The sequence below is a fragment of the Parus major genome, chromosome 2 (assembly GCF_001522545.3).
Source record: "Parus major isolate Abel chromosome 2, Parus_major1.1, whole genome shotgun sequence".
NCBI classification, from domain to species: Eukaryota; Metazoa; Chordata; class Aves; order Passeriformes; family Paridae; genus Parus; species Parus major.
Window position 1 is genome coordinate 130,239,656 of NC_031769.1, and position 11,805 is coordinate 130,251,460.

The window sequence follows — 11,805 nt, forward strand, 5'->3', positions numbered from 1 at the left end:
CTATCTGGAAAAAATGTTATTCTTAATTGTAATACTGACACTGCTGCCAGTGCTCACAGATTCAGTGTGCGGCTCACGACAAATGGTGCCTTTTCAAGCCCTGGTTTGATTATATAGGAATCTCAACTATGCTTTTCTTTTAAGCTTGAAAGTATCTCCTAGAGCAGAACCCGAAGACTGAAAGGCAGAGAATCCACTATATATTGATGGTTCAAAATCTTACCATTTTAAAGGAAGTGTGATCATTTCTTCTTATTTTTTAGTTTCCCAATTTAGTAATACCACACTCTGGAAAAGGAAGGCATGATATACACAGGTAGACATACACATATTTGTTGCCACAGTGTCTCTCTGCAGAGAATCACATTTATCAATGCAAGCCTCATATTTTTATACACACATCAAATGCTTACATATATATAGAAGGTGCAGGAATATGTAATTATACTTCTGTTTGTTCATGTGATTTTATTCCCTAGACTCATCTGGGAAGACACATACCATAATACCCAGAAAATTATCCATACCATAAGACCACAAAGAGAAACTTTCTGGGAGAAATCTAATAATGTGGTTAAAAAAAACACCAACAAAACCACACAACAAACCAAAACTGAAAAAAATCCAGCTCATACATCATTAGACACTAGATTTTTCACATTTAGAAACAGCTCAACTAGAAATGAAGTAAACTTTCATGAGATAATTTTCTGCACTTGAAGATTGGTGGGAATATGCAGGTAAATCCAATGCTTAGCTGAAGGCAGCTGGTGCACATATTTTGACATTTTTATTGGTCATCAAAGAGCATTAAAAAGGGGAACTGCCCATCTCACAGTTTCCTGAAAGTGCTGGACACTCATTCACATGCAGAGCAGCTTCTTATCTAGTGAGCCATCACTTACTGTGACTGTGCAGCACTTTTCAGAAGCAAGGGGACAATGCATGAGCAGGAGAGAATTTCTGTCCCCAGACAACAGCCAGCTTTGCCCTGTCACAGTCAGCTTGAGGGAATGCTGTTGGAGAATGCAGGAATGTCTGACTCTGGGGTTTTGACTTGAAATAGATCTTGGCCCAGTCTGAATAAACATTTTAATGCTTAGCCACAGAAAGATGTTGTCAAGAGGATGGTTTCACACATTGGAATTAAAATATTTCTTGTAAACATTAGCACAGTTTACTTCCTTTGAATGTGGAGGTGCCTGGCCACAGGGAAGACAAGTTTGTGATCGTGCTGGCACTCTTCCTCTGGCAAAAAGAACACCAAAAGGAATAAACATGGGAAGACAGAGAAAGGCAGAGGGGAGGTGAGTTATGGGAGCAGCTGGGGGTCCTGTGGCTTCCAAGCTGGGGCTGGGAAGGTCACTGTTGAGATGGTGCTGATTTCTATCTATACAGAGCTTTGAGATCCCTGCTTGGACCATGCTGTGGAAGCATGATACCTTGTAGAGGAGTGCCCTAAGTGGAAAATTCCGCAGGAGCCTGGTCAGAGGAGGCCTTTGGAGTCACTGAAGGAGTCCCTCAACATGCTGCCAGGTGCTCAGCAGCAGGGAGTGTGTGAGTGAGCACTCAGGGGCTCAGCCCCTGTGTGCTGGCAGATTACCAGGGCAGGTATTCATCCCAAATCTTCTGGGGTTAAAAGGACACAAATTATCAAGATGACAGATTATTTAAAGTGAGTCATTTCACCCAGATGATTCCAACAGAAGGACATTTGGGAGCAGTGTCAGCATGCTGTCTCCACCAGAGGTGAGCAGCAGGAGCTATTAATTAGTTTGAGAATAGCAGGGTACCACACACACCCTTCTAGAAACAACCAAGGGATACAGAGGATGGGACAACTAATTTCCTTCAAGGATTTCAAGCAAAGGCTTGGTGGTGGCTGTATTCAGCAAGCAAATAGTTACTGTAAAGTAGACAACACAGTTTTACAAAGGCTGTGGGGCTACTGTCAAAATGTGAAGGTGCTGAGACACTGTTTTGTGGGATTCAGACCAGCTCTCTTTGTGGCATTGCCAATCCCTCAGTCTACACAAAGAAAAAGTAGGAAAAAAATCCATTAATCCACCTACCAAGTCAACTCCCTCTTGGCAGTCCCCTTTCCTGCCAGCAATGGCAGCTGTGGGAGGTGTAGCAGGGTGAGTGCCACAACTGGTCAGACAGGGTGTGGAAGGAAGGCTGTGCAATGTGAGGGCAGGGAATGGCCCCGTTGTGGGAGGCACTGTGCTCCTGGCCTCTGCCCAAAATGAGTAGATCCTCTTCTTTACACTTTTGGAATATCACAGTGGTAGAAGCTAAGGCAATGGTCTTGTCATGTCTCTGGGTACATTTTTTTCCCTGCCCTGGGCCTTTGTTCTGGAGTGATGCCGTCCCACTTACACAGATCTGCAGCAGGTGAAAAACAGCTGAATTGAAGGACAGAATGGGTGTAAGAACTTGGGCTGTACCTCTTGTTTCCAGCAGAACTCATCCTTATCTAGAGCAATTCATAGAAAATAGTAGATTCCCTTTGGATTTACACCAGAATAGAAAAGCAGAAGCTCCTGAGAAGCTCATGTTCCCAGAAGAGCTATGTACTTTAGTACAAAGCACACCCACCCTTTTCTCTGGCCTCTTCTTTACGATGACTCACGCAAATTTCTGCTTGCTGTTGCCTTCGATCACTCCAGTGAGTCTGCTGTGATTCAGCTGTTCTCATTTTGAACTCCCTCAGAGCATTTAGTCAATCCCAGTTTACCAAGATTGGAAACTAATGAAAACAACATGATATAATTTCCAGAGATGCCTGGTATGCTTGATGCTCAGCCACCTTTCTCTGCTGAATTGTCATGCAGCTTCTCTGCAGGAACACAATCAACTTTAATGTTCATTGGGACAGCAGGCATGGGGATGTCTGCCACCATCTCCATTGAATAGTTCACGTTCCAACCAAGTATTTTTTTATCACATGTTATGAAGAAAATATGATGTTACACACACTAGAAATAGCTGGGAATAATATTTTACAGGGCCAGATGGTATAGGGCTGTCACTGTGGGCCTCAAGAGTCATATCTTTCCTCTAGGAAGAAAATGTCCTGTCTGAAACAGAAAGATGCAAAATTAGGAAGGGTCCATCTCCAAAGATGTTCAGCATGTGGAGCAGACAAGTCGGAAACTTCTCTGTTTAGACCTGGAAGGTTGAGAGGGAGTCACGTCTATGAGCTCAAGTACATGTTTGTGTGGGAAAATAGATATAAAGGGGATCTTGAAATAAACAGCTGATAGGGAGAACCAGAGAAATGTGTCCACAGATCAGCCTGGCTTTTTACAGTAAATAATATAAATAGACAGTTGAACAGGACAACAAACTGCTTTAAGTGGGAAGAAATGAAGGAAAAGAAAAAGCACAGCCTTGTTGATTAGAAAGTTCCATTACATTTAGCAAAGGCCTGAAGGAGCTATGGGATGAGGAAAGACTTGTTTTGGGGAAGGTTGCCAACTGAGCTGTGATGTTATTGTAAAAAAAAAAACTGTTTTGGTTCTTGCGCAAGTCTTGGGAGGCAGTTTTTTAAAATTCCAGGGAAAAGAGAAACCAAGGAAGCCAGATCAAGTGGAATCTCTTTTCTGTCTTCTTTTGTGAGCAGTAACAGCTCAAGTTACAAATGAAGATTATTTGTGTTCAGGATTCAGCATGCCACCTTTTAATTTCCAGTGCACATCTGTGAACCATCTAAGAAGCTCTACAGCAAAAACAGGAAAGATGAATGATGACATTACCCAGTGAAACAAATTAAGGCAAAAAAAATCCTAAGACAAGCAAAAAAATCCTGTTTGGAAGGAAACTCAAAACAAAGAATTCCACACCCCCCCCCCCCCTTTTTAATATACTATGAAGAGCATAAAGGGCACACATATAATTTCTTTTCCTTTGGGACACAACCGCAAACCACATAATGGAAAAAGACACTCAAACAAGTTGGCCAGAAGAATGGAGCAAATGTGTGGCTCATGTGGAAATACCTCAGCCCTGTTGCTGATCTCAGGACCTCTGCTCCTTCTCAAATAAAAGCTCCAGCAGCACTGCCCACCCACGGATTGGATCAGCCACTGGCTCATGACTGACAAAGCAAAAATTTGACTTCCTGTACAACACAGGACATTGCCTAGCCATCTGCAGAGCCTGCTGGGCACAGGGCATGAGGAGATCAGAGGAACAATCCTGGTTGCTTTGTGGTATTACCAACACCATTGACAAGGCCTTTGGTTTTCTGGAAACAAATGCTTTTCTTTTAAGCAAGTTACTCCCTCGCTTCCAGGTGACCAGATTTCATACCCACCTCTGTTCTTTGAAAGAGAAGTTCATTAAAAAGTTGTGATCATGCCACACCCATCTCCTCTCTAATGTGAGCAATCCTGGCTTTCCAGGTTTTCCTCTTGAGGAAGCTGATCCCTTTGTCCTTTTAGGTTGCCCATCTCTAACCCTCTCTATTCTAGTGATGCAGAGACCAGAGCCACACACGCTACCCCAAATGTGGGTGCACCAAGCTGGAAGAGACTCCCTGAGGATGCTCACCATTTTCCTGGCTTTCTGGCTGCCGTGGCACACTGAGCTGAGGTTTTAAGAGAATAGTCCATGGTGACTCCAACAGCATTTGCTTAAGTTGTGGCTGCCAGCTGTGAGTTCAGAGCCATGTAAACATGATTCAGATTATTCTGCAAATAATTCTACTCAAGACATCACCTTGGTGAACACTGAAGCTCATGTGTCACCCTTCTGCCTCCCCCCTTGGCTTTGTTAAGTACTTCTGGAGCTCTTCACATGCAGCTCAGCACTTGACCAGACAAATGAGCTTGCCATTGACTGCAAATCTGGGCATGCCAGACACACACCACTGCTCCAGGCTGCTGGTGAGGATGTTAAGTAATTCCAGAGTGACTTCTAGAGGTTCTGTTGCCACTGCTTTTCCATTCTAAAAGAAGTTACAGTTGAGCCCTTAACTTTACATTTTCATATCACAAAAGGACTTTTCATTCAGTCTGTGATGACTTAGTATCTTTATAGCCTTTGCTGAGAAACTGTCAAAAGCTACCTGAAAATCTAAATACAATATGTCCAGTATCTCTACATTCTTGTTACCACCCCTGTGGACTTCCAGCAGACTGGTTGCAAGGCTCTCCCTTACAGAAATCATGTTGACTGCTTCCCTTGACATCACACTTCCCTGTGTGTACATGTTTTTTTGGCTCTGCTGTTGTAGAAGGGATGGAAGTCAAACTCTTTGGCTGGCTATTTCTCAAGACCCCTGTAGCTGGGGGGCTACAGTGGCAATTCTGCCCTCCTCCTTCTCTGGCACAGAGGCCACTCGTAATGGCAGTTTACACATCTTGGGCCACCAGTTCTGCAGCTTCACACGTGAAATATTCTGTAAGAGATGCCTGGTCCTACTGGTTTACTGACCTGCACCTAATCTGTTTGGTCTATTCTTTCCTGTGAATTCAGTTCAGGTTGCACTAACTCATCTGAAGAATTGCTATCCAGAAAATGCTAGGTTTGGGGCTTTCTCTCATGTCTTCAGTAGGAAAGATTGGAACATTAAACCCAGTGAGAATTTCTGCTGTTTTTCTGTCTTCCCCAAGTGTCCTTTTACATATTTGTCCTCCAACTAGTTGGCTTCCTGCCTTTGCTATATAAAGAACTATTTACTATCAGTCTCTGCAAGGCTCAACTCACATTATTTTTTAGCCTTATGGTTGACTTGCCTTATTTTATGAGCTTTCCTGTTCTCCTAATTTGGGTAAGCTTCCCATTTTTTAAACATTAATTTATTGCTTGTGATAGCATCCTTAATGTACCTATTGAGCTGTGAAATGGCCTTTTTGGATCACATTGTTTTCTTTTCAAATTATGTCAAATTTTTTACCTGAGGTTTTAATACTGTATTTTTTTAACAGCACCCAGGCTACCTTCTGGCTTTTGGACTGCTCTGTTTAAGACTTGCTTCCTTTCTTTCATTTTTTATTTTTTTTTATTTTATTTTAATCTCATATTGATAAACCTCTCTTGAAAATGAACATCCATATGCTGAATTTTCTTGGGTTGCTCTGTCCTGCAACACTGCCCTAACTCTGCTGTGATTACTGACACAGAATTGCTCTCCCAGTAACATCTGAATCAGGTTCTGTGTGCCACACATCACCAACTCCAGAGTAATATCTTTTTGTGGGTTCTATGACTAGGTTTGGTTTGTTTTCTTTTTTAAACCATCTTTTATTTGTGTCTCTGCATCTCATGTTGATAAAGATTCAAATGTGGACCATCCTAGAACCTGCCTTAAACATGTAGCTTTAATCTCACTTAACAGTTCACAGAATCAGAGAATGTTTAAGGATAGAAGATATTCCATCAACCCACCCCTGCTCAAAGGAAGATCAGGCACAGCAGGTTGCTCAGGGCTGTGTTCATTTCTGTTTTGGGTATCTCCAAGGATGGAAACTTAACAACCTCTCTAACAAACTGTTCCAGTGTTAGATCACATTCACAGCAAGAGCTTTTTTTCATACATTTAAATGGAATTTCCTGTATTTCAGTTTCTGCCCATTGTCTCTTGTTCTTTCTTTAAATATCTTTGAGAAACCCCCTTTAAGTAATTGCAGTGACAGAGTTCTGAGAGATCTCAGCAGAGCCTGTCCAGGTTTTTAGTTCATGACAGTCTTTTCTTTGTTAGGATGGATGTAAAGAGCTGTTTAGTACTCATGAGACTGCATTTGGACTACTGTATCCAGTTTGGGGCTCCTAGGAGAACATTGACAAACTGGAGTGTCCAGTAGAGGGTCACCAAGATGGTCGTGGTGATGCAGCACCCACTGTGGGAGCAGGGACTGAGAAAACTGGATTTTTTAACCTGGAGAGGAGAAGGTTGAGGGAAGGTCTGTACAGTGCATACATCTTCTGTATGGGGAGTTACAGGAAAGACTGAGTTATGTGCTTATTGGATGTGCAAAGCAAAAGGAGAAAAATTCCAGCTGGACATATAGAAAGGAATTTCATGGGAGTACTTAGCCAGGGGAACAGGTTGCTCAGAAAGGTGGTGGGATCACCAGACACTCAACATCTGGGCTGAACTAGGCCCTGAGAAACAAGAACTAACTTAGAAATTAGTTATGCTTTGAGCAGTAATTCTTCCTCCACCCTTGCTTTTGGCATACCTTTTTCTTAAAGCTCACCTATAACTTATGGCAAGATAATTGCCTTCTCTGGGCATAAGCATTTGTGAATGCCAGGCTTCATTCCCAGTCAGAGCAGAGAGCACACTTAATGACACAGCTCTCTGGTAACAGAACACGTTTGGCATCTCCCTCTGCCTCACAGTGCCTGGAAGCATAAAGCTGAGTGCCCTCCAGGGCAGTGAGAGCAAGTCCAAGATGAATAACTCTTCCACTACAAGGCAAGATGGAAAAGACTCAGAACAGTCATGAAAACATTGTTCCTTTGCAGGCAAACTTACCCCTGCTTTTCCATCCTTTCATGTCATCTACCCACCACAGAAAGTTGCTAACCAGGACCTGGAAAGTAAAATGTGCATTAAACAAATGGGTTTGGCAAAGGGAACATCTGTTTATGAGTAACTTCTTGTTCTCTACATATGATAATGGTTATGGATTAGTGTGCAGAATACTGAACTTGTTTACAGCTCCTAGGAACTGTATGTTTTGAATCATTAATAAGGAGCGTTTCCAAATGCAGAGTTTCTCATCAACACGAGCGTTGCAGCTTTTCCCCTCCCTCAATAAGTGCAATTCAATTTGCAAATTAAATATCAGTGAGAGTCACTTAATGTCACTCTTTCAGCAGCCACAGAGATCAACATTTTTATTGTCACAGTCTGTTCTATTTAGTATATTGATATTCATGACACTTGCCCAGGAAAAACAGAACCATTTTCACATGATCTCTGAAAGATATTCCAGTTTAAATCTGTCATGACACCAAAGAAAGTAGGAAATATTTATGGGGGGAAGGGGGAGAAGGGGGAGGGGGCATCTACTCGTTTAAAATAAATCCGGGAAACAGAGAATCTAAAATGAAATTATGTCTAGCTCAGACTAAATATATTTACCCTTTCTCCTTACAGAAGGGTAATCCCTTCTAGGGAAGATGGGCTAACCACAAGATTAATGAGGACTCTGTATCTAGTGCTCATCTTTTTAAAGAGTTTTCCATGATCTGACTCTCACCTTTTTCAGCTCAGATGTTTCCTTCTCCTCTTGCTTTTCACTCTACTCTTTAGGCAGCTCACTCTCTTGTGGAGATACCGCCTTTAAAAGCTACAAAAGAACTTTTTAGTAGAAGTACATGTGTGTAAATCCCAGCTGGTTGTTACACTGACTTAAGCACCGGACGTGTTAAACGCAGGTTTGGAGGGCTGTGGATTTGCTGAGCTCCCTACAGACAGCACATGTCTTTTGCTTGTTCCTCCCTGTCATTTTCATGTGGTATTGCCTCTGCCTTGATGCTTATTTTCTCTAGATTGCAACGTGAGCCTCCCGAATGCCACCACTAGTGTGTGACTGGGAGGTCTGCATTCCAGTTCCCCATCTGAGCTGGGAGCAGAGAATAGCCCATGACATACTCCGGTAGGAATGCCTTTTTAAAAGAGCTTTTTGGCAGCACTCCAAACACAGCAAGTGCGGGATGAGGATCTGATTTCACCTCTAATGAAAGAAATATTCATGTGAAAACTTCTCTTCCATAGAAGAGATTGCAACAACAGTTAAAAGCTCTAATTAGTTCCCCGGAGATATCTGATTTCTTTGAGCGTGCACCACACCCTCCACAACCACACTCACACCCTCTCGTAGCTAAACTGATCTGAAGGGAATTGGTTGTCTGTTTTTTCCTGCGTCCAGAGAAATACTGAAAATTACTTGTGGATGGCTGGACAAGTTAATCAGAGAGGACAACGAGAAAAAAGTATTAAATCATAAGAAAATTCACATGACTATATTTTGGACTTCCTATTACTCCTTTGCCCAGTGCAGAACCCGAGGAAGACTAGCTAGATGTGCAGTGGTGTCTAAGCAAGCCCACGACCAATGCCCAGACAACCTTTAAACCAGCTATCCTCGAGAGAGCACATTTCATAAAACAACTAACCCCTTCACCACTCAGCAGTTTTCAAGAGGGACCTACCAAAAATAAGCCTAGGGAATAGTATTCACCTCCACTAGCTACTAAAAACCAGCAAATCAAGCAGAGATGTTTGCTTCAAGTCATCCTGCAATGTTTCACACATCCTTCATCTCCTAATTCCTCACAGTCTCATTATTTCCTATCTTGCTGTATATCACCTCTCCCCTTACCAGACCCTCTGTAGTCCATGGGTGTCTTACCTTAAGCTATTATAATTAATGCATGAAAAATAAACTGATTTCAAAGCAATTGTTTCTAGCCAGTACAATGAAAATTGCAGCTTGTCTCAGACCTGTAATACAAGCTCAGATTCCCAAAGATTTATGCATAGATTTAAGTGCATACATAGGTTGGTCTCATGTAAAATTCACCTGCAGTCCTGTCCCCGTTTGTGTCCTTGGACCTTCAGAGCTATTATGATGATATGTAATGTCAGGGGCTGGACACAGACATTTCCCATTACTACAGGAAGGCTCAGCCTCCTTCTGGAACCAAGTCACTCAAACAACAAAGATTTTGACTCACAGCAAAGGCAGAGTGGCTCCTTTGCTATCTCTGGTGGTTTCTGTGAATGTTAAAGACATGCAGAGACAGCAGAGAAAAAAAAAAAAATTAACAACTATATGCAGACAAAATAGAAGTCTTCAGAGCAGGAAAAATCCCCCACCCTTCTAGAGACTTTTGGCTGAAAGATAATGTGTTCCCAGCTCCAAGATGCTGTCACTCCTATTTGATTTCTTCTGCTCTAAAAGAAACAGACTTCTGCACATGCTTTGTAAATTAAAGGGGTTGCATTGGAAAAATGTTTACTGTTACCTTTTTCTTCTTAACAGAAAGTGCCTGTGGGGTCCCTCCTTTCAATCAACAGCTTGTCAGAAAGCATCAGCAGTATCACTGGAGGAGTTCGATGTGCTGCTTTCATCCCTACTAGCTATTATTGATCCAGAGGAAGGAGAAGCAAGTTGCATTGGGTGGATGCTGGAGTTCCTGAGCACAGACTGTCTATTCTGGAACTGATCAGATATTTGAGCTTTGATAACTTTGTTCATAAATGCTCCAACACACTGTTAAAGTGAGGATACAGCCTGTGGCAGACACGAGCCTGAGAGCTTCTATTGAAAAGATTAAATCTACCATTTCTTCTAGGAAGATTTGCACAGTAAGGAAAATTACAAACTTAAAAACATTCCAACTCATCTTCCAAAAACAAGACCACATATTAGAATGCTATAATCTACTCATTTTTGTGTTTAAAAGTGCAAGTATTTTGAATAGCTCAAGATTATTTCCATCCAAAAGCTCAAAAAGTATAAACCATCCATCTGTGTCTTGAATTGTTATATAGGTATATCTACTTACAGATATAAAATTTATAAGAATACCATAGGGTGATTTGCAAGTCTGAAACTTCCAAAGTTAAACACATTTAATAAACAATCTTCTCCAATGCTGAAGACTGAATAATCTAAAAATACAATTAAAAAACCCCAAATATCTTCAACTGTGCCTTACTCCTCATTGTATCACATTGATTTTTTTCCTCCTGTGAAGTCCCCAGGATTACAGAGATGTGAAAAGAGGCCATGGGGGACAGCTGTGTGGGACATTAGCTCCTGATGACAATTACCACAGTGGCAGAGCTGACTGTGGAAATGTAAGATGCCATGGCAGCTGGGTGCCTGACCCTTTCCCTTGTCTCTGAGCTGTAAAAAATCCCTTTACTTAATTCTGGGAATCAGACTTCTTAGGTCTGTTGTCACAAGCTATCAGAAATACTGGTCTTATTACTATGACATAAAACTACTTATTAAAGCTAATAGTCTAACAACTAACAGCCCCCTGCCAAATTGTGCATAAGCTCGCACACAATGTCTTTCTAAACCTGAAGATTTGTTCACAGAAAAAGTGAAAATATCAGAGTGATGGAAAAAAACTGAAACCCTCTTGACTCTGAACACGTCAGGCAGCACATTTTCTGTTGCCAGCCATAGCAGGCAGATCTGGGCAAGCTTCTTTTGTGACCATGAACCGTACTCTGAGACTGTAAACAAGATAAGAACCTCTCCAAACCTGGAGGGCTGCAGCACCGCCTGCTGTGGCATCTTTCACTTCCAGCAAGCAGTGGAGAGCAGAGGGGTAAAGGATGGGAGCCTGCTGGGAAGCGGGACTGTGAGGCTGGGACAGGGGCCTGTGTTGAACTCTTGGAGACAAAAGGCTTTCCTGTATATGAAGAGCATTTTAAAAGCTTCCTCTCATGGCCTGAGAGTTCACAGGCTTCATAGACAGACTCTACTAAAGCTATTTAAATCTTTTCTTGCCCGACTTGAACACAGTGGGTCCATTGAGGAAAGTGACATTTTTCTCTGGAGATACATCCTGGCTAGGAAGTGGTAAAGCATTTTTTGAGTAAAACTTTGTTAGCAGTCTAGCAGGGACACCCTCCCCTTCCATAACCCCAAGAAAGGGGGTGGGGGTGGCACTGTGCCAGTGCAAATGGCTGGGACAAGAAATGAAGAACCAGGAAGGGGAGTGGGATACAGGGATCAAAGCAAGGATCCAGGATCAATATTTGAACAGAACCAGAATCAAGCCAGCAAATACATCGTAACAAAAGACTCCCTGGGATTCCCAGAG

General features: G+C 42.2%; 1 long non-coding RNA gene across 1 annotated transcript; it reads right to left on the reverse strand.

Moving 5' to 3' along the window:
* Positions 1-370: 370 nt before the first annotated feature.
* LOC107199897 lies at positions 371-10,096 on the reverse strand. The gene is made up of 3 exons (XR_002001321.2): positions 8,217-10,096; positions 7,487-7,544; positions 371-3,080 (listed from the first exon to the last, which is right to left on the reverse strand). It is a non-coding gene; the product is annotated as an uncharacterized LOC107199897 (long non-coding RNA).
* Positions 10,097-11,805: the final 1,709 nt, after the last annotated feature.